This window comes from Choloepus didactylus, chromosome 2 (genome assembly GCF_015220235.1).
Source record: "Choloepus didactylus isolate mChoDid1 chromosome 2, mChoDid1.pri, whole genome shotgun sequence".
Taxonomy (NCBI): Eukaryota; Metazoa; Chordata; class Mammalia; order Pilosa; family Megalonychidae; genus Choloepus; species Choloepus didactylus.
This window is the reverse complement of record NC_051308.1, coordinates 179,578,306-179,601,118: the sequence shown is the minus strand read 5'-3', so window position 1 is coordinate 179,601,118 and position 22,813 is coordinate 179,578,306. Positions and strand designations below refer to the sequence as shown.

At 38.0% G+C, this 22,813-nt stretch overlaps 1 protein-coding gene across 1 annotated transcript in view; it reads left to right on the top strand.

Moving 5' to 3' along the window:
- PDE4B (phosphodiesterase 4B) overlaps positions 1 to 22,813 on the top strand; it is a 528,481-nt gene that overhangs the window by 12,035 nt on the left and 493,633 nt on the right. The gene's annotated exons all lie outside the window — the stretch shown is intronic.

Sequence of the window (22,813 nt, the reverse complement as noted above, 5' to 3'; positions counted from 1 at the left end):
AGCATAGTCATAATCATTAAGGATTTTTTTGCCCTGTTTGGATTAGTACTGAGACAACACTTCTTGCAGTCTCCTGGATGTGCAGGGTGGGGACAGGTTTAGTTCTATTTTGACTTTACTCTTACTTACTTTGAGGCCCTAGATTAATGTGGGGAGGCTCTTCTTTTGGGCTCCTCATCATGGCCATGGTTGGGCTTTGATTGTAATATCTTTTGACCCTTAAGCCCATGAAACCAATTGTCTTAGATTGTCAAGACTACCATAAAAAATACAATAGACTAGTTGGCTTCAGCAACAGGAATTTATTATCCCACAGTTATTGGGGCTTGAAGTCCAAAATCAAGGTGTCAGCAGGCCGTGCCTTCTCCAACATCTGTGACATTCTCATGGTGCCTTGACAGCAATCCATAACTCAATCTCTGCCTCCATCTCATGGTCATCTGTCTTCTTCTGGTACCTACTCCTGAGACTATGTCCAAATTTCCTGTCTTATAAGGACTCTGGTCATACTGGACTAAAGCCCACCCTGACTCAGTTTGGCCTTATCTTAATAGGATCTTCAGAGATCTGATTTACAGATGAATTCACATCTGCAGGACTGGGAGATAGGACTTGAGCATGTCTTTGTAGGGGACATGATTCAATTCATAACATCAATGTTCATCTTTGCTCTCTGTGGCAAATGTGGCTTTGATGTTTATCATATAGCTCCCTTAGATTTTTTTTTTATTGAGATTGTTCACATACCATACAATTATCCAAAGATCCAAAGTGTACGATCAATGGCCCACAGCACCATCATACAGCTGTGTATCCATCACCACATTTGTTTTTCAATTTTTAGAACATTTTCATTACTCCAGAAAAGAAATAAAGACAAAAAAAGGAAACTCAAATCCTCCCATACCCCTAACCACCCCCCTTCCATTACTGATTCATAGTTTTGTTATAGTACGTTTGTCACTGTTGATGAAAGAATGTTAAAATACTACTAACTGTAGTACATAGTTTGCAATAGGTATATATATTTTTTCCTATATGCCCCTCTATTATTAACTTCTAGTTATAGTGTCAAACATTTGTTCTAGTTCATGAGAGAGATTTCTAATAGCTGTACAGTTAATCACAGACATTGTCCACCACAAGATTCACTGTTTTATACATTCCCGTCTTTTAACCTCCAACTTTCCTTCTGGTGACATACATGATTCTGAGCTTCCCCTTTCCACCACCTTCTCAGACCATTCAACACTGTTAGTTATTCTCACAATGTGCTACTGTCACCTCTGTCTATTTCCAAATGTTTAAGTTCACCCTAGTTGAACATTCTGCTCATAATAAGCAACTGTTCCCAATTCTTTAGCCTTGTTCTATATCCTGGTAACTTATATTTCATGTCTATGAATTTACATATTATAATTAGTTCATATCAGTGAGACCCTGCAATATTTGTCCTTATGTGTCTGTCTTATTTCACTCAACATAGTGCCCTCAAGGTTTCTTCATCAATCTATTTTTTTTAAAGATGGGTTTGTTCACACACCGTACATTCCATTCTAAGTAAACAATTGTTGGTTCCCTGTATAGTCACGTATTTATGTATTCACCACCATCACCACTATCTATATAAGGACATCTCCATTTCTTCAACAAAGAAGGAGGAAGAGTCAAAGAAGGTAGAGAGAGAAAAGAAAAAGAAAAAAGAAAGAGAGAGAGAAGAAAAACATGACAGCTAGGAAGCAACAAAAGGAATGATAGCATTAAACTAGAGTAGAATAAAGAGACAATATCACCAATGCCAGGAGTCCCATAACCACCCCGTTGCCCACCCTCATCATATGCATTTAGCTTTGATATATTGCCTTTGTTATATTAAAGGAAGTGTAATACAATGTTTCTGTTAATTATAGTCTTTAGTTTGCATTGATTGTATTTCCCCCCCAATCTCACCCTATTTTTAATACTTTGCAATGTTGACATTCATTTGTTCTACCTCATGTAAAAACATATTTGTACCTTTTATTACAATTATTGAGCACCCTAAGTTTCACTGAGTTATACAGTCCCAGCCTTTATCTTTCATCTTCTGTTCTGGTGTCCTACATGCTCCTAACCTTCTTCTTTCAGCCATGCTCACAGTCATCTTTGTTCAGTGTACTTACATTGCTGTGCTGCTATCTCCCAAAATTGTTTTCCAATCCTCTCACTCTTGTCTTTTCCTTTCTGTCTGCAGTGTGTCCTCTAGTGTTTCCTGTAAGCAGGTATCTTGTTCACAAACTCTGTCACTGTCTGTTTGTCAGAGAATATTTTCAGCTCTCCCTCATATTTGAAGGACAGTTTTGCTGGATACAGGATTCTTGGTTGGTGGTTTTTCTTTCAGTGTCTTAAATATATCACCCCTCTTCCTTCTTGCCTCCATGGTTTCTATTGTGAAATTTGCACATAGTCTTATCAAGCTTCCTTGTTTGTGATGGATCACTTTTCTCTTGCTGCTTTCAGGATTCTCTCTTTATCTTGGACATTTGATAATCTGATTATTAAGTGTCTTGGCATAGTCCTATTCAGATCTATTCTGTTTGGGGTACATTGCACTTCTTGGATCTGTAATTTTATGTCTTTCATAAGAGATGGGAAATTTTCATTGATTATTTTCTCTATTATTGCTTCTGGCCTTTTTCCCTTTTCTTCTCCTTCTAGGACACCAGTGACATGTACATTCCTGCATTTCATGTTGTCCTTCAATTCCCAGAAATGTTGCTCATATTTTTCCATTCTTTTCTCTATCTGTTCTTTTGTGTGTAAGCTTTTAGGTGTGTTGTTCTCCAGTTCCTGAGTGTTTTCTTCTGCTTCTTGAGATCTGCTATTGTAAGTGTCCATTGTGTCTTTCATCTCTTGTGTTGTGCCTTTCATTTCCATAGATTCTGCCAGTTGTTTTTTGAACTTTTGATTTCTACCTTCTGCACACCCAGTGTTTTCATTGTATACTTCATTTCTTTTGCCATATCTTCCCTAAACTTTTTGAATTGATTTAGCATTGGTTGTTTAAATTTCTGTATCTTAGTTGAAGTGTAAGTTTTTTCTTTGACTGGGCCATAACTTTGTTTCTGTTAGTGTAGGTTGTAGTTTTCAGTTGTCTAGGCATATGGTTTCCTTGGTTTCCCCAATCAGGTTTTCCCAGACCAGAACAGGCTCAGGTCTCAGAAGGAGGCAGTAGTATTTGGTTTCCCTGAGGGTGTCTTTGAAGATTGGTACACCCTGTGAGGCCTCAAGTCACTGTGCTTTTCTACCCAGCAGGTGGCACTTGTCAGCCTGTAGCTCCTGACTAAGGAGGTGTGCCTGTGGCTGTTTTCCCCCAGGCTCTGGGGTCTGGTTCTGAATGGAAGGTGGGTAGTAGAGCTTGGCACCACCTTCCTCCTCTTAGGTAAGATACAGCCTCTAGGGAGAGGTCATTTACATTTGAATAGTCTCTCTGCCTGTGTTATCTCCAACCTTGTCTGGGTCACAGCACTGGGAACTGAAAATGGCTGAGGCTTTCTCCATTGAGCCAAAAAAGTGACCTAAAGCCACCTTCAGGGCAAGTCTGCAGCCACCCTCTGGCTCTCCAAGGTCAGTCATCACCAAAAGTCTCTGTCTGCTTGTTGGGGATTCATAGCTTGTATTGAGCAGTCCACATTTGTTAATTAAACCCCAGTTGGTGCTCAGCTGAGCTATATTCACTCACTCAGAGAGAGCTGCTCTCTATCATAGCTAGGCTTTGCAGTTCAGGCCATGGGGGAGGGGGCTTCTGGCTTGGATCTGAAGTTTTTACTTACAGATTTTATGCTGTGATCTCAGGCATTCCTTCCATTTCAGGTTGGTGTATGATGAGTAGACAGTCACATTTATCCCCCCACAGTTATTCCAGATTATTTATTAATTGTTTCTGGTTGTTTATTAGTTGTTCCAGGGGGACAAACTAGCTTCCACTCCTCTCTATGCTGCCATCTTCTTCCCTCCTCCCTTAGATTTTTGACTTGCTATTTCCTTAATAATTTATCACCTCTTTGATACTATTAAGGAAATTAGGGGAAACTTCCTTTATTGTAAAACAAAGGGTTAGTTGAGATAATAACCTAGCTCTCTATTAACCCTATTCATAGATACTTGCTGTGGAGTTTTAGGCCCTTTTATCCCAAGTTTGTCTCAACTGTACGATCACCTTGAGTGCATTCTGGAACTGGATCCTGTATTCATATTTCTGAAGCTTGTGCTCTGAGGACCCATTTCTTTGACCTACTTTCCTGAAGACACTGTTTCTCCTCAGTATCAGAATGTTCCAGGCTTTGAGTAATATATTTGCTTATTTTCTATAATAGCGACATATGCCTCTACTCTTTAATCTCTCAAAAAAAAAGTCTGAGTTTATAATAGTTTAATCTGATTCTTATTTTATGGTTTTCTTAAGTTCATGCAGGCCTACATGCATTAAGTTTGGGTTACTTTTATTTTTTCTTTGATAGTTGATATAGGCATTTATTTATTTAACATATTCTTAATTATGTGGGAGTTCTATATTTGATAAAAACATCTACTACACAAACAAGACTTATCTATCTACATCTTTCTGATCAATATATACCTCAGGCCTGGACTGAATTATTGTCCTACCTGGCATGCCTTTAATATATCTAATTCATGATCTGCTTTGCTTTAAAGTCTTAATTCCTGAATTTTTGGAAATACTATCTCTCAAATCACAGGCAATATCTGAATGTCCACCATTATTAATTGTAGAACTTTGAAACCCACTTAAAATTATTTTGGCATATTTATCTTTATAGAATTTGGGTAAGCCACCCGAATTCAAGGTTTGAGTTTACACAGTTTTTTCCTTAGCTCTAGATAGAAAATGAATTCAGGAAAGCCAATCTATTTCTTCCCATCTAGGCTTGGTACCAGCAGTTTTAAATTAGAATTTCACTAGTGTTATGTAGAACATGGGGAGTTCAGATGCTTTGAAAATATTGCAAGCATGTTGTTTGCCAGCAAATGCTATGCAAACATTCGTTTCCCTTTGGTCAAATATTTGCCTCAGCTTATACCTGTTTAGGAAACACCATTGGCACTCCAGATGAAGTAGCAGTAGCTTGCACCAAAAGCCCACAACTTTTCTGAAGCCAGATTCTGGTCAAGGTCTCCACAATCTTCGTACTTTTGATGGAACTCTCACAGCCCATTCACATACGTGCACTAAGTCTGTGCCCATAAACTGCTCAAGTTTCATTCCCTTATATCCCAGCAATTTTAGCCTTGACTTAACAAAACAGCTTTCTTCAGGTCTACCAAGCTGCTATGTTCTGAACTCTGTTTAAACTTGGAATATAAAAATGAAAGACACACAATTGAATGCCAAGGATGAACTTGGATGGTATTGGAGGGTGGAGGACAGGTGGCTCACAGGGACACAGTTGAGACATAAGGAAAAGGAAATATAGAATGTAAGCATTGTATCATTGTTGAATCTCTTATACTTCTTAGCTGCGCTTAATGGAATTACGTAAAAGAATGTTCTTGTTCATGGGAAGTACATATGTGAATTATAGTGTATGTTCAAGGATGTGTGCAGCTAACTCATATGTTCAGAAGACAGAGAAATAGATGATGGATGACAGGGAGGGAAAGAAATAGCGATGTGACAGCATGTTAAAGTTGGTGGATTGAGCTATCGGGGGAGGGAGGTCAGGGTATGATGGAATTCTGTGTATGGGGCTAGTATTGTTTTTGCAACTATTCATGTAACTTTGAATTTATTTCAAAATAAAATAAAAAAAATAATAAAAAAAAAAAAAAATGAAAGAGGTGGTTTCTGCTTTCAGCCCTGACAAATAAAGAGCTGGAAAACATCACTCTCATCTTTACAACAAGTGAGAAGCTGAAAAAACTGAAAGTCAACATTTCTTAGAGCTTTCAGAGAACTGAAGTCGCAAAACAAATTGCTACCCTAAAACCTAGAGAGTTGGGTGAATCAAGATTGTCACAGCTGAGATTCTGCTTAGAGCAGAAGCCACCAGAATATAAATTTGTGGGAATACTTAAATGGTAATTTTGAAGAATTGCCAGAGGCTGAGTGTGGACTAGCAAAGAGTGAAAGACTTCTAGTAGTTGTTCTTTTAGGAAGCCCCCACACTTTTGTTAGTTTTACCTCTAGGCAATGCACCAGTTTATCATGGTGAAGAGCCAAGAAAGACCTCCTCATGGCTCTGGCAGGGGGCATAAAAGGTAACCATTTTGAAATATAACCAGAATGTTCTCATTAAAGGCCTACTGTCCAGGGAAAAATACTTTTCCAGAGAATAACCAACCTCGGGGATGGGCATTTCCCCAACTCCAGCCCCTTTTAGCTTTCTTATCTTACTTAAGGGTGGAACAAAAAAATCTAATAAACGTTTGTGAAGGTCACAGCACAGGGACACAGTTACACACTAAAGGAGTGAGATTTAATCATAAGATTATAGAATGCTCCTTGTGTTAGGTTGATTTATATACCTTGTGCAGTGGGTACAGCACATGTTCTTAATCCATTCGTATGCATATGAACCCATTGTAAACAGGACCTTTTGAAGATGTTATTTTTAATGAATATGTGGCCCAACTAAATGAGATTGGACCTTATTCCTATTACTGGAGACTTTTTTTAAAAATTCATATTTACTGAGATATATTCACATACCATGCAGTCATACAAAACAAAGTATACATTCAGTTGTTTACAGTACCATTATATAGTTGTGCATTCATCACCAAAATTAATTTTTGACATTTTCATTACCACACACACAAAAATAATAAGAATAAAAATTAAAGTGAAAAAGAACAATTAAAGTAAAAAAGAACACTGGGTGCCTTTTTTTTTTCTTCCCCCATTTTTCTGCTTATCCATCCATAAACTAGACAAAAGGGAGTGTGGTCCATATGGCTTTCCCAATCACACTGTCACCCCTCATAAGCTACATTTTTATACAGTTGTCTTCAAGATTCATGGGTTCTGAGTTGCAGTTTGATAGTTTTGGGTATTTACTGCTAGTTATTCCAATTCATCAGAACCTAAAAAGCGTTGTCTATATTGTGCATACGAGGGCCCACCAGAGTGACCACTCGGCTCCTTTTGGAATCTCTCTGCCACTGAAGCTTATTTCATTTCCTTTCACATCACCCTTTGGTCAAGAAGATGTTCTCCATCCCACAATACCGGGTCTAGATTCCTCCCCAGCAGTCATATACCACGTTGCCAGTGGGATTCACTCCCCTGGGTGTCAGATCCCACTTAGGGGGGAGGGCAGTGATTTCACCTGCCAGGTTGGCTTAGCTAGAGAGGGCCACATCTCAGCAACAAAGAGGCATTTCGGAGGAGGCTCTTAGGCACAACTGTAGGGAGGCCTAGCCTCTCCTCTGCAGCAACAGTCTTCCCAGGGGCAAGTCCTGTGGTAGAGGGCTCAGCCTGTCAAACCACCAGTCCCCTGTATCTGTGAGCACATCAGCAACCATCGAGGTGGGTGAGCTCAACACCCCTGCATTCTCCACCAATTCAAGAGGACTCTGCATATTTTTTTCATTTTTTTTAAATTAACTCTTTTTTTTTAAAAAAAATCAAATATATAAAAAAATTAAAAAAATACAATAAAAAAAATTTCAAACCAGCTATAACAAGGGAGTCCAACATGTTCCTATGCTACCCCAAGAAAATAACCTAATATAGCAACATTTCTGTGAACTTGTTCCTACCATACCCATCAGAAATTAACAAACCACAGTCATTCCTGGGCATTCCCAGAATGTTAAATTTACCCACGATAGCATATATGTTCTTATTGGGTTATCATTCCCCCTTCATTAATTGCTCTTTACTCCTAGTTCACATTCCACATTGTAAACCATTTATTTTAGGAGTGTGTTGTTTAACCTCCAGGTGTTTGTGAATTTTCTAACTCTCTGATGGTTATTGACTTCTAATTGTATTCCATTGTGGTCAGAGAATGTGTGTTGAATAATTTCAATTTTTTTAAATTTATTGAGGCTTGTTTTATGTCCTAGAATATGGTCTATCCTGGAGAAAGTTCCGTGATCACTAGAGAAGAATGTGTATCCTGGTGACTTGGGATGCAATGTTCTATATATGTCTGTTGTTCTATATATGTCTGTTAAATCAAAGTCATTTATCTGCCTGTTTAGGTTTTCAATTTCCTTATTGGTCTTCTGTCTGGTTCATTTATCTATAGGAGATAGTGATGTGTTGAATTCTCCCACAATTATTGTGGAAACATCCATTGCTTCCTTTAGTTTTGCCAGTGTTTGTCTCATGTGTTTTGTGGCACCATGATTGGGTGCATAAACATTTATGATTGTTATTTCTTCTTGTTGAATTGCCCCCTTTTTTGGTATATAGTGGCCTTCTTTGTCTCTCATAGCATCCTTGCATTTAAAGTCTATTTTATCTGAGATTAATATTGCTACTCCTGCTTTCTTTTGGCTGTAGCTTACATGAAATATTTTTCCATCCTTTCACATTCAATTTCTTTGTGTCGCTGTGTCTAAGATGAGTCTTTTGTATGCAACATATTGATGGTTCATGTTTTTTGATCCATTCTACCAATCTGTATCTTTTAATTGGGGAATTTAAACCATTTGCATTCAACGTTATGACTGTGAAGGCATTTCTTGAATCAGCCAACCTATCCTTTGGTTTATGTTTGTCAGATATAATTTTTCCCTCTCTCTCTTATTGTCCTTTAATGAACCAATATTGAATCTCTTTAGTACTGAACCTTTCTCCATATCTCTCTCTCCTTTCTTTGTTTCTCTGTTGGTGGGGCTCCCTTTAGTATCTGAAGTAGGGCAGGTCTTTTATTAGCAAAATCTCTCAGCATTTGTTTGTCTGTGAAAAATTTAAGCTCTCCCTCAAATTTGAAGGAGAAGTTTGCTGAATAAAGTATTCTTGATTGGAAATTTTCTCTCTCAGAATTTTAAATATGTCATGTCACTGCCTTCTTGCCTCCTTGGTGGCTGCTGAGTAGTCACTACTTAGTCTTATGTTGTTTCCTTTGTATATAGTGAATTGCTTTTCTCTTGCTACTTTCAGAACTTGCTCCTTCTCCTCAGTATTTGTCAGTCTGATCAGAATATGTCTTGGAGTGGATTTATTTGGATTTATTCTATTTGGAGTTTGCTGGGCATTTATGCTTTGTGTATTTATATTGTGTAGAATATTTGGAAAGTTTTCCCAAACAATTTCTTTGAATACTCTTTCTAGACCTTTTCCCTTCTCTCCCCCTTCTGGAACACCAATGAGTCTTATATTTGGATGTTTTATTTTATCTATCATATCCCTGAGGTCCGTTTCAATTTTTTCAATTTTTTCCCCCTTCTTTCTTTTTTCTTTCATTTTCCATTCTGTGGCTCTCAAGGTCATTGATTCATTGTTCAGCTTCCTCTAGTCTTGTACTATGAGTATCCAGAATCTTTTTAATTTGGTCAACAGTTTCTTTTATTTCCATAAGATCATCTATTTTTTCATTTACTCTTGCAATTTCTTCTTTATGCTCTTCTAGGGTCTTCTTCATGTCCTTTATGTCCTGTGCCATGCTCTCATTGTTTGTCTTTAGTTCTTTGATTAATTGCACCAAGTACTGTGTCTCCTCTGATCTTTTGATTTGGGTGTTTGGGTTTGGGTTATCCATATTGTCTGTTCTTTTCATATACTTTAAAATTTTCTGTTGTTTTTGTCCTCTTGGCATTTGCTTTACTTGATAGGGTTCTTTTAGGATATGAAGGATTATTGAAACACCAATCTCTAATTTGTCAGATCTACAGCTTGGTGGTGTATACTTTCTCTAACTAACCAGCAGATGGCATCCATGAGTCACCTATTCCCCTCAAGTCAGTTCTCCTGAACTTTGTCTTTGTGGTGTGTGGGGGTCTGATTCTTGTGGGGTCCAATTGGTGCACCAAGTTTGGGTGTGTTGGTGGTGCTGTCTGCCCTGAATGTGGGGCGTGTGTCTGAGTGGTTAGGGAGGGAGAGCAGCTTTAGTAATCAAACCTCACAGGTGTTCCTGGAGATTTAAGGCTGTTTCAAGAGTCTAAACCTTCATTTCAGTCTCACCACAGATTATCTCTGCCACTGACCCACAAGTCCTTGGTATTGGCATACAGTCCCTGGGATTTCCGAGTGGGTCCCTCTCCCAGGCCGTGCCCTTCTAGGGCCTCTGATGAGGGAAGGTTGTGCTATGTCACAAATGCATGCCATCCCTCAAGGGAAGTTCTGGGCCACCGGGCCATGTAGGTGCGTTCCCAGCCTGCTGTAAGTATGGCTGTATGGGGTGTGTTAATTTCCCCCTTTTTGTACAGCTCCACCTTCTCAGTTCCAGGACAATTAGCCATGGGTGTGTGAAAGGCTGCTGTCCATGCCTGATATTGTGGCATGTGTGACTGTTGCTGGAAACACTTCCTGTCACACTGGGTTTTGTGGTGCAGGTCTGGGCTGTGGCTCCAGTGCCAGGCAGGAGTGTTCCCAGCCCACTGAGAAGACAGCTGCAAGGGGCATGGTTTTTTTCCCCTTTTGGCTCACTTTTGCCTTCCTAGTTCTGAGACAATTAGCAGCAGGTGTGAAAAAGGCTATCTTCTGTTCCAGATATTGAGGCATTCTCACAGCCCATTCCTGCCATGCTTCACTGTGTGGTTCTCACTGCCATATCTGCAGCCTCTTTTGTTTTTTTTTAAAAAGAACTAGTCTACCTCCAAACACCACCCCATGGTTTCCCCATACTGCAGCATGGCTGCTGGACATTCAGCAGGCTTACTCACTCATTTCAGAATGCAGACTCCCAGTTTCACCAAGTGGACAGTCCCTGTGGATTTAGCAGACCTTGTCCAGCTGGTGCATCACTGGAACTGATGTTCTGGGTCATTTTCTGGCTTTTATCTGGTATTTTTCATGGAGGTTTTTTTTTGCCCTGTCTCTCTTAGCCACTAGCTTAGGTTCTCCCACTGGAGCCTTTTTGAAGAGAAAGTCACATGGAGGAGAAGCTGCTGCAAGTCAAAAGAATCTGGAAGAGAAAGTAGGTGACATTTCTATGTGACAAGAAAAGCCAAGGAAACCCAAGGATTGCTGGCCAGCCAGAGGATAGTGAACCCATTAAGAAGCAAGCCTTCTAGCCTTTGAAACCATGAACCAATAAATTCCTATTGTTTAAGACAACTTACTGTGTGGTATTTGTCTTAGCAGACAGGAAACTAAGTCACTGCCCCTCCCCAACATCTTACCACAACATCAACAGGGCTCCAATATAATAACAGTGGATTACAGCTTAAAGAACTGCAAGAAACTGACTTTATCCAAGGAAGAGTTCTAAGGGAAATGCAAAGAAAACAGGGATGACAAAATAAAGACACTAGAGGAACTTGAAGCCTCCAGCACCCACAACTACAGCAGAAGTTAAACACAGCCCCATGCCTAGCCAGATGATCATCACACTTCACACCGAAGCCTACTTACCTCAGCCCATGTTATCTGATACAGCACGTACAGCTTTCAACAACAGCCACAAAAAATTACAAGGCATGATACAAAGCAAGAAAAAATAGAAAGAAGAGACAAGTCAAGCATCAGAACCAGATTCTGAAATGACACATACGTTCGAATTTTTAGACAGGGGATTAAAAATTTATGATGACTATGATAAGGGCTCTAATGGAAAAAGTTGACAATATTTGAAAAGATATGGGTGGCATAAGCAGAGAGATGGAAAACACAGAAAAGAATAAAGACAATTATTCTAGAAATAAAAAACTAAGGCTGATTAGGAGACTGGATAGGGCCAAGGGAAGAATCAGTGAACTTGAGGATAGGTCAATAGAAATTTCCTAAACTGAAATGTAAAGAGAAAATAAGTGAAGAAAAAAGAAGGCCAGAATATCCAAAAACTTTAGGACAATTTAAAATGGTGTTAACATATGTGTTTTGAAATATTATAAGTGAGAAATGAAGCAATGGAGCAGAAGAAATATTTGAAGTAATAATGTTGGAGAATTTCCCCAAATTAATAACAGATACCAAGCTACAGATTCAGGAAGCCTAGATAATGCTGATAGGATAAATACCAAAAATCTACACTTAGGAATATCATATTCAAACCACAGAAAAACAAAGACAGAGAAATTCTTGAAAGAAGATGAGGGGAATGGGGTGGAACACATATAAGGAACAAGGACAAGAATTACATCAGACTTCTGGTCAAAAACTATGAGAGATAGAAGAGAGTGAAGTACAATAAAGCGTTAAAAGAAAAAATGAACCAACCTAGAATTCTATGACCAGTGATATTATCCTTCAAAAGTGAAGGAGAAATAAAGACTTTTTCAGAAAAACAAAAAACTGAGGGATTCATCATCAGCAGACCTAACCTGCAAGAAATGTTAAAAGTTCTTCAATGAGAGGAAAAATGATATAGGTCAGAAACATGGATCTACATGAAGAAAGGAAGAGTGCCAGGAAAGAAATTTAAAAAAAGATAAAATAGCATGGTTTAGTTTTCTATTATTAACTGATATAAAGCAAAGTATTTTTAAAAGTTATAATAGCAACAATGTATTGGGTGATTATAGCATATGGGTAAGTGAAATGAATGACAGCAGTTTTGTAATGGACAGAAGGGAGGAATTGAGGGTATCCTATTACAAGATATCTGCACTATATGCGAAAGTTGACTTAGATTATTTAAAATTATAAATAAGCTGGCCTTATTAGAGATAGGCATTCTTCTTTCTGATTGCTGAAATTCTCAGTTCTCCCTTTAAGGCCTTCAACGGAATGGATGAGACTTGTCTCTGCTGAAGCCAATCTCCTTTATTTATTGTAGATGTAATCAGCCATAGATGCTGTTCTGGTTTGCCAATGCTGCCATTTTGCAAAACACCAGAAATGGATTGGCTTTTATAAAGGGGGTCCATTTGGCCACACAGTTACAGTCTTAAGGCTACAAAGTGTCCAAGATAAGGCATCAACAAAGTACACCTTACTGGAGGATGGCCACTGGCATCTGGAAAACCTCTGTTAGCTCAAAAGGCATGTAGCTGTCATCCTTTTGCTCCCAGGATGTGTTTCAAAATGGTGTTCTCCAAAATGTTGCTCTTGGGGCATTTTGTCCTCTCTTAGCTGCAGGTCCTCTTCAAAATGTCACTCTCAGTTGCTCTGAGGTCCTTTTGTTTGTGAACTCCTTTGTACAACTCTAATGATCCAATTAACACCCACCCTGAATGGATAAGGTGACACTTCCATGGAAATTATCCAATAAAATGTTTCACTCACGGTTGATTGAGTCACATCTCCATGGAAACACTCAAAGAATTCCAATCTAATCAACAGGAATGCATCTGTCCCCACAAGACTACATCAAAGAATATGGCTTTTGGCAGGACATAATATATCCAAACTAGCACAGATGCCATCAACTGACTAATGATTTTAATCCATGAACTAGACTCACAATAACAATCAGGCCGGCACTTGCCTGACAAAACAACTGGACACCATAACCTAGCCAAGATGACAAATGAACTTCACTATCACAGTACATAAAAATTTTACACTATGACCAATGGGATTTATTCCAGGTATGCAAGGCTGGTTGAACCCTTGAAAATAAATCGATGAACATTAGTAAATAGTCTAAAGAATAAAAATGATATGATTTTATCAATTGATGCAGAATAAGCATTTGGCAGCATCCAACATTCATTCATGATAAAAATCCTCAGCAAACTAGAACAAGAAGGGAACCTCCTGAACTTAATGAAGAACATCTACAGAAACCTGCAGCTAGCATAGTGTTCAATGGTGACAAACTGCATACTTTCCCCTAAGATCAGGGACAAGGCAAAAAATATCCTGTCTGACCAGTCTTATTCAACATCATACTGGAAGTCCTAGCTAGTGCAATAAGACAAGAAAAGCAAATAAAGTATACTGGTTGGGAAGGAAGAAAATAAAAGCTTAGTTGCCTGCAGATGACATGATTTGTCTATGTAGAAAATCCCAAACAACTGATAAAAATCCTCCTGGAACTAATAAGTGAGTATAGCAAGATCATAAGAAACAAGGTTAACATAGAAATCAATTGTTTTCCTATACACTGACAATGAACAATTGGAATTTGAAATAATAATAATAATAATCAAAATACCATTTAAAATAGTACCAAAGCAAAATACAAAATGTGTATAAATCTGACAGGGAATTATAAAACTGTGATGAAATAAATCAAAGAAGATCTAAATGAAAAAGGAGATGGATTGGTAGTCTCAATATTGCTAAGATGTTAGTTCTTCCATTTTGAAGTATAGATTCAACAAAATCTCTAAAAATCTCAGGGGGCTATTTTATAGATATTGACAAACTGATTCTAAAGTGTATATGAAAGCAAAAAATCTAAAATCGCCAATACAGTATTTAAGAAGAAGAAGAAAAATGTGTCATGACTTGTGCTACCCAATTTTAAGACTTATTATTAAGCTACAATAATCAATACCATGTGGTATTTGCAAAAGATTAGGCAAATATGTCAATGGAGGAGAACTGAGAGCCCAGAGACCCACACAAATATGACCAGCTGATGTTTGACAAAGGAGCAAAAGCAATTCAATGGAAAAAGTCTAGGCTTTTCAACAAATGGTGCCGGAACAACTGGACATCCATATGCTAAAAAAATGTATGTGAACAAAACCTTATACCTTTGACAGAATTCACCAAAGATGGATCATAAGTCTAAATCTAAATTGCAATAACTTTCCTGAAGAAAATGTAAGAGAAAATCTAGGTCACTTTGGGTATGGCAATGAGCTTTTAGATATAACACCCAAAGAATGAGCCATGAAAGAAAAAAATGATGTTACACTTCATCAAAATTGAACACTTCTGCTCTGTGAAAGACAATGTTAAGAGAATAAAAAATCAAGGCATAGACTGAAAGAAAATATTTCCATAAAATACATCTGATAAAAGATTTGTATCCAAAATATACAAGGGACTTTATTGCCATTAGAGAACTGCAAATTAAAGCAACAATGAAATACCATTGCACACATATTAGAATGGCTAAAATCCCCAAAAAGTGGACACTGCTAATTGCTGGTGAGGATGTAGAGCAACAGGTAGGAATGCAAAATGTTAAAGCAACTTAGGAAGAATGACAGTTTGACAGTTTCTTACAAAGCTAAACATAGTGTTACCATACAATCAAGTAATCATGTTCCTAAGTATTTACTCATCTGCTTTGAAAATATATCCACACAGAAAGTTTCATATGAATGTTTATAGCAGCTTTATTCATAATTGCCCCAAACTGAAAGCAACCAAGATGACATTCAATGGGTGAATGGATAAACAAATTGTGGTACATCCATGTGAAGGAATATTATTTAGTGATAAAAAGAAATGAGCTATCAAGGCACAAAGAGACATGGATAAATCTTAAATGGATAGTACTAAGTTACAGAAGTCAATATGAAAAGATTACATAATGTTTGATTCCAATATTATGACATTCTAGGAAAAGCTGAACTAGAGAGAGTAAAAGATCAGTGGTTGCTAGGGACTTAGGGGGAGAGGGCTGGAAGTTAATCAATGAAACTTCAATATTCATTATGTTGGGAAAAAGAGATGTAAAGAAATAAATGTAATGCAATATGAGTAGTTCTATAATAAAAATACAGGTGAGGAGTGATTAATCTTTCTTTTGAGGAGGGAAAAATCAGAAAAGCTGTTGTCTGTTTTTGACTTCGAAGCTGTATAGACAGCAGTCTGCTGGACAGAGGTGGAAACATTTCAGGCAGAGAAATAGCATGAGCAAGACCATGACTCCTTGAGAGAAAGTGACAGATTCAGGGAATAAAATGTTATATACTAATTCATTGTTGTTTGGGATGTAAAATAGTGCAACTACTGTGGAAGTCAGTTTGGTTGTTCCTCAGCAAGTTAAATATAGAATTCCCATATAACCTGGCAATCTGTCTGTTAGGTATACATCCCTGCCCCACCCCCCCAAATTGAAAGCAGGAACTTGAACAGACATTTGCATCTCAGTGTTCAATAGCAGCATTATTCACAATTGCTAAAAGATGGAAGCAATCCAAGTGTCCATCAATTTGATTATTGATTAAAAAAATGTGGGATATTCATACAGTGGAATACTATTCAGCAATAAAAAGGACATTCTGATACAGGCAGCAACATGGATGAGCCTTAAAGACATCATATTGAGTGAAATAAGCTAGACACAAAAGTAAAAATATTGTATGATCTCCCTGATATAAAATAGAAGCAGCAAATTCATAGAGTCAGAAACTACAATATAGGTTACCAGGGGCTGGGGTGGGGAAGGTAATAGGGAATTAAACATCAAATTGTACAGTTTTTATTTTGGATGATGGAAAAGTTTTGGATAAATCAATTCAGTGGACACTGGTAACCCCATTGATAGACGTCTCAGTAGAGTGACAGGGGTGGAAGTCAAAGTACACTGAATTTAGGAATGACTTGGGAGGCAGAGGGATAGGTAGTGCATTGCTAATGTTCTAGTTCTGTTGGGTAGTTACATGTGTTGTATTGTATATTATCTTAGAATTGGTAATAAAGGACAAAATAAAACTTTATAAAAGCAGACAATGGAGCTAAGGAAGAAAGCATAGCAATAAAATTCTACTATTTTAAATATTTGTTGGTGAAAGGAAAGAGAGTGAGAATGGAAGCTGATTGGGGTAGGCAAGGAAAATGTTATAATGTGGAGACTTGCCTATATAGGTTGAAGGGAAGGAACTGTTGGATGTGGAGAGACTGAAGATAAGAGAGAAGGTCAGGAATTGATGTAGAATAGAATAGGGTAGTGCAGGGGAAAGGATGAACTTTAGACACATATAGAAACCTCTTCTTTTGAGATATATAAATTCAAGACAGGAAAGAATAAGTATATTGGAGATGACAAGGAGAGAAATGGGAGAAACTCATTTACAAAGGTCAAGATCAGTGGTTGTCAAATATTACAGTGCATTGGAAACATCTGGAAAATTTGTTGAAACACTGATAACTGGGCCCCACCCATGGAGTTTCTGGGGGCCTGGGTTGAGGCCTGAGAATTTGCATTTCTAACAAGTTCCCAGGTGATGCTTATGGCACTCATCTGAGGACCACATTTTGAGTACCACTCGCCTAGATTTTCTCCAAGTAGGAGGTTAGGTCACCTGCTGTTCACTCTCCCTGCAGCCAAAGACATGCATTTTTGCAGATCACCAAAGCATGTTAGGGCTAGAGTTGTTGTTTGGGTACATTTTTTTCTGTTTGCCAAGCCAAATGACCTGTGTTGGGATTGAATTCACCAGGTGTTAAATAACAGTACTGCTTTGATAATGTTCACACTTTAATGATAAAATAGAACTGTCAGCTTCATTTTCATTTATTAGATAGGAAGAGGCACAGAGATCAGGAAGGTAGGGAGTCTTGCTTTGGAATTCTTCTTATGATGCACTTTTTTATAAAAACAGTTCTGGCTTTTCCTTTGCCATTTCCTTAAGGATTATAAATATTAGTTGGCTTGTCTCCCACCTCTGTCTGCCTGAGGGCTGTGTTTTGCTTCTCCAAATGTTTTACTTGGGAACAAGATGATTCTATTTGAGCATCTATTAACTTAGGTGTGATGTCCTTAATGTTTACTGTCCCAAACTTCACCTCCTTGGGGAGAGTAGTGCTGATTTCCCGCTGCTGCTTGGAAGACAGGAAGCAATTTCAACTATTCTCATTATCACAGAGGGTGAAAGTGGTCGATCCACAGAGATGGTGGTTCTGAAACACAGGATGTGCTTTACTGCTCCCACAGTCTGTCAAAAGTTGACAGTCTAATGAGGTTTTCAATAAAAATATTTTATATTTTTGTGCTATCTCTCAACTACAGATTGCAAAGCCCTGTTTTAAAGATCAAAATATCCACAGATGCTATGTGCAAATGCCATAGAGTCAACAAAAGCTGGTGTGAGGATGGAAAATTGATGACACACATCTGTTCATCTCTCACCAAGCTTCCCCACCCACTGGAATATTCTGGCTACAAGAACTACATTAGTGATTTTTGCATCAAGTATTTCTTAGCATTTCACAAAGTCCTCTCTGGGCTCCCCATCTCAGGTGTGTGAGATCATGGGCAATGAATATTTACAATCACACATAATCCCCTTGATACCTCATCACTTATATATTCTGCTATTAATCAGGACAAAGTTACATTAGAATATGGGAAATGTAGATTTATATTAAAAATGCCTAGGATAGGATCTGGCCTATATGATTACAATTATTATTATAATACTTTATATTATAGATCATATTCTCACTATAACACATTACAATACATTGTGCCCTTTCCCTTCCTTATTTTATTTATATTTAACTCCACAATAACCTTGTGAGGTAGGCATTATTCCTTATGGTAATGCAAAAACAAATGAACAGACAAAATGATACAAACAAAGTATAATCAACAACTTAAAGGATTTCATTAAAAAGAGGAAGACTCTATTTTTGTTGTTTGGTGGCTGACATCTTTCAATTCCTTTTTTTCTTTCATATCAGGAAAAGATAAGAAAACCTAGGCACTCCTCCCTTGGCATCTGTGGTGGTTTGAAACTGTATATACTCCAGTAAATCATGTTCTTAAAGCTAATCCATTCCTGTGTGTGTAAACCTATTGGAAGTAGGACCTTTTGATGAGGTTACTTCAGCAAAGGCATGGTCCAGGGTAGATCTTAATCCTTTTACAGAAGTCCTTTATAAATGGGATGATACAGAGAGAGAGAGTAGAAAGCCACAGAAGCAAGCAGCAGAAAGCAATGAAACCTGGAAGAGAAGGGAGACACCAGCCCAGAGAGACCAGCAGATGCCGCCATATGCCTTACCATGTTGCAGAAGAGTCCAGGATCACCGGCAGCAAGTGTGCAGGAAGAAAGCCTTGCCTATATGATACTTTGATTTTGGACATTTTTCTCAGCCTCAAAACTGAAAGCTAATAAATTCCCATTATTAAGCCAACCCATTTCATGTATCTGCTTTTAGTAGCCTAGGAAATGTAAACCAGCATCTGAGGGAAAGATCAAACCATACAAAATCTGACTCTCTCATGGAAACTCTCCCCCAGTCTCATTTCCTAACACCAATAAAAACCCTAATTCGCCCAGCTCCCCTTAATCTTCTTTTATCTTAGGACCCAAGTCCTTCTTTTTGTGAAATCCTTTTGGTGCTTACTATATTAGTAATAAACTTTATTTCATATCCTCTAGTTCCTATGTATTAGTCCTCCCAACATCCATGAATTGCTGGTCAGAAGGCTATTCACTGTTTAGCAGGGGATGCCAAATGCCTAAGTAAGACAGTTTTCTTAGTTTTCAATAGGATTATATATTTTATTCCTTTGGTCATTTGGTCGTTTCAGCAAGAGTATTGTACTAGACTCACAGCTTAAAACTAAAGATATAAAGATGAACAAGACAAGGACTCTTGCCCTTTGATAATTATAGCCCAATAGAAGAGGCAAACACATACATTTAAAATAATTACAAAATAGTATTCTATGTTGCATATACAAAAGACTGGGACAGTACAAAAAAGGGAGTGGCCAGTTCTTTCTGAGCTGAACAACATGTATAAAGTCATAGAAGCATGAAAAAAAGATTGCGTGTTGAAGGAACTATTTGCAATTCTATTTGGTTGGAGAACAGGGTGAGTGTGGGGAATATTGTTGAAGGCTCTGCTGGATTTTATCCTAGGGCATTGTAGAGCTATTGAAGAGTTTTAAGGAATAAAATGAAAGAAGAAGAAATTTTTTATTTTAAAGAGATCACTTTGGTGGCAATATACAAGATAGATTGGAGTAGGAAAAGAAAGATAATTTAGAAAAGGCCTTGGTTTGCTGGGGCTACTGTAACCAAGTACAACAAACTCGGTGCTTAAACAAAAAGACAGCAATTTATTATCTTACAGTTTTGTAGGTTAAAAGTCTAAAATCAAGGTGTTGGGAAGGACATGCTTCTTCTGAAGTCTTTTGGGCTCTGACAGTGGCTTGGCAGAGATCCATGGCATAACTCAATCTCTAACTCTATCACATGGCCATTTTCTATAAGTCTGTCTCCTACTGTTTGTGTCCAAATTTCCTATCCTTATAAGGGCACAGTTATATTGGATTAGGATCTGTCTTAATCCATGTGACTTCATTTTAACTAGTAACTTCAAATATCCTATTTCCAAATAGGATCATGTTCATGGAACCAGGGGGTAGGATTGTAACATATCTTTTGGGGGGACCTAATTCAATCTTTGACTGTCTGCCCTCTGGCCACCCATATGCAAAATACATTCACCCCATCCCAATATCTCCAAAGCCTTAGCCACCCAATTCATCTAAATCAGTTATAGGTATAATCCATCCTGGGACAAAACTGCTTTCCAACTGTGGACCTGTGGAACCTTGAAAACAAGTTACCTGCTTCTGAATTATTATGATGGAACAGGCACAGGATAGACATTCCCAATCCAAAAGAGAGAAACTGGAAAAGGGAAAAAGGGTCATGGATATCAGGCAATTCAGAAACCCAGCAGGACAAATTCCATTAGATTTAAGGCCTGAACATAATCTGTGTGCTATGTCCACTGGGAGAGTAGTCCCACCCTCTCCAACACCAGTGTGGAAAGGCTGCCCCTTCCAAACACCAGGGTGATGGCCCCACTCTTTTGGTTCAAGAAGTCCCTTTGGCGTAGACCTCCTCCTCTCTGGATCTGCCTTTGGTGGCATTCTTTCTTCCTTTTGACCTATCTCTTTCAGTTCAGGCTGGCAGTGTTTCTGCTGATAAAAAATTCTCAAAAACCTTGTTAGTTTTCTGTGCAATTCATCAGACAAAAGGGTCCTCCACAAACCTTACCTAGACAACTACATCTCTATTTCTGGCTTCTTCTGAGATGATTGATTGCATCCATGAGTCACACACCTAATCTCTTTAGTGAATGGCTGTCCAGCCACATCCTCAGCCCTGTTTTCAGAGCACATTATCTTGATAGGCTGAGAATTTTCCAAGTCATCAATTGTTGGGTCCATTTTGGTTAACAGTTGATTTCTCAATTTATCCCTTTCTTCTTGCTTTGAATATAAACAGCAAGGAGAAATCATGCTGCAACTTCCACATTTTGCTTGTAAATCTCAGCTAAATATCCAAGTTCATTGCTTACAAGTTCTACTTTCTATTCAATACTAACACATGATTCAATGTAGTTCTTTGCCACTTTATAACCAGGGTCACCTTTCCTTCCAGTTTCAATAAGACATTTATCATTTCCTTCTAATGCCTCACCAGAATTGCCTTTACTAACCATATTTCTATCAGCAGTCTCTTCAAGGAAATAAAGGCTTTTTTACTATCAAGTACATAAAAATTCTTACAGCCTCTACCCATTACCCAATTCCAAAACCACTTCCACATTTCTAGGTATTTGTTATAGCAGCATCTTACTTCCCAGGTAGCATGCTGGAACTGCTATAACAAAGTACCACAAACTACATGGCTTAAAACAATGGCAATTTATTCTTTCCTAGTTCTGTAAGGTTAAAAGTTTGAAATCAAGATGTCGGCAGGGCCAAGATATCTGCAGGGCAAATCTACTCCTTTAAAGACTGTGAATTTCCAGCAGGGTCTTGCTGATAACCCATGCTATAACTCAATCTTTGCTTGCATTACATGGCTGCCTTTTGTCTGTCTCTCCTACTAACTATCCAAATTTGCTATCTTTATAAGGACAACTCATCATATTGTCTTCTTAGGACACACACTAATCCAGTTTTGCCTCAATTTTACTAATTATAACTTCAAAGATCCTATTTCCAAATGAGTTCACATTCATGAGCCTAGGGGTTAGGATTTTGATACATCTTTTTTGGGGGTGCACAATTCAATCTATAGCAGAATGATTCTTGTCCAAGTGAACAGTGATGATAATTGAGACAGGACAAAGGCAGGAAAATGGTCAGAGAGGAATAAATGTACCAGACACTGTTCTAGGTGCTGGGATACAACGGTGAAAAGGACAAAGAAATTCTCTGCATTTATGAAGTTTATATTCTAATGGAGATGTTGGGAATAGCCCTTAATATACTTCTTTCTTTCTCTTTAACTGTTAGAAAATCCCAGAGTTGTAGTTGGGAACATGGCTACCTAGAAAAAAGGCTGTACTTTTCAGCCTCTCTTGCAGCTAGGTAGGTTTATATCACTACCTTCTCACGAGATCAGGCCTTTCCAATGAAGGGGCATTCTTTTCCTTACCTATTCTATTTTCTGTGCTAGAATGAGTATGTAGTGGTGAGATTCCTGCACCTTGTGGCCCAGGTAATGTCATAGGCCTGTTCGAGCTGTGAGACTGAAGGGCCCTGAGCACCTGACAACTTCATGAAGGAGATCCACCATAATGGATTGGATTTTAATGTAAAATAAATAAAATGCTAACTTGTCATTTGAGGTTTCATTATGTTACAGCAGCTGAACTTATATAACAAGTAGTATTGAAAGAGATATACAGTTATAATAGCTATAATGGAGGTTTATATGAACAGGATGCTCAGATCATAAACACCACAGGGTCACTAATATAAGAGTAAAAAACAGTTAAATAAATATAGTAGATACAGTGTATCTGTTAAGTTGAATATATTATTATTCAAAATAACTGCTAGTTGTACTTTGCATGCAAGGAAGATGCCTT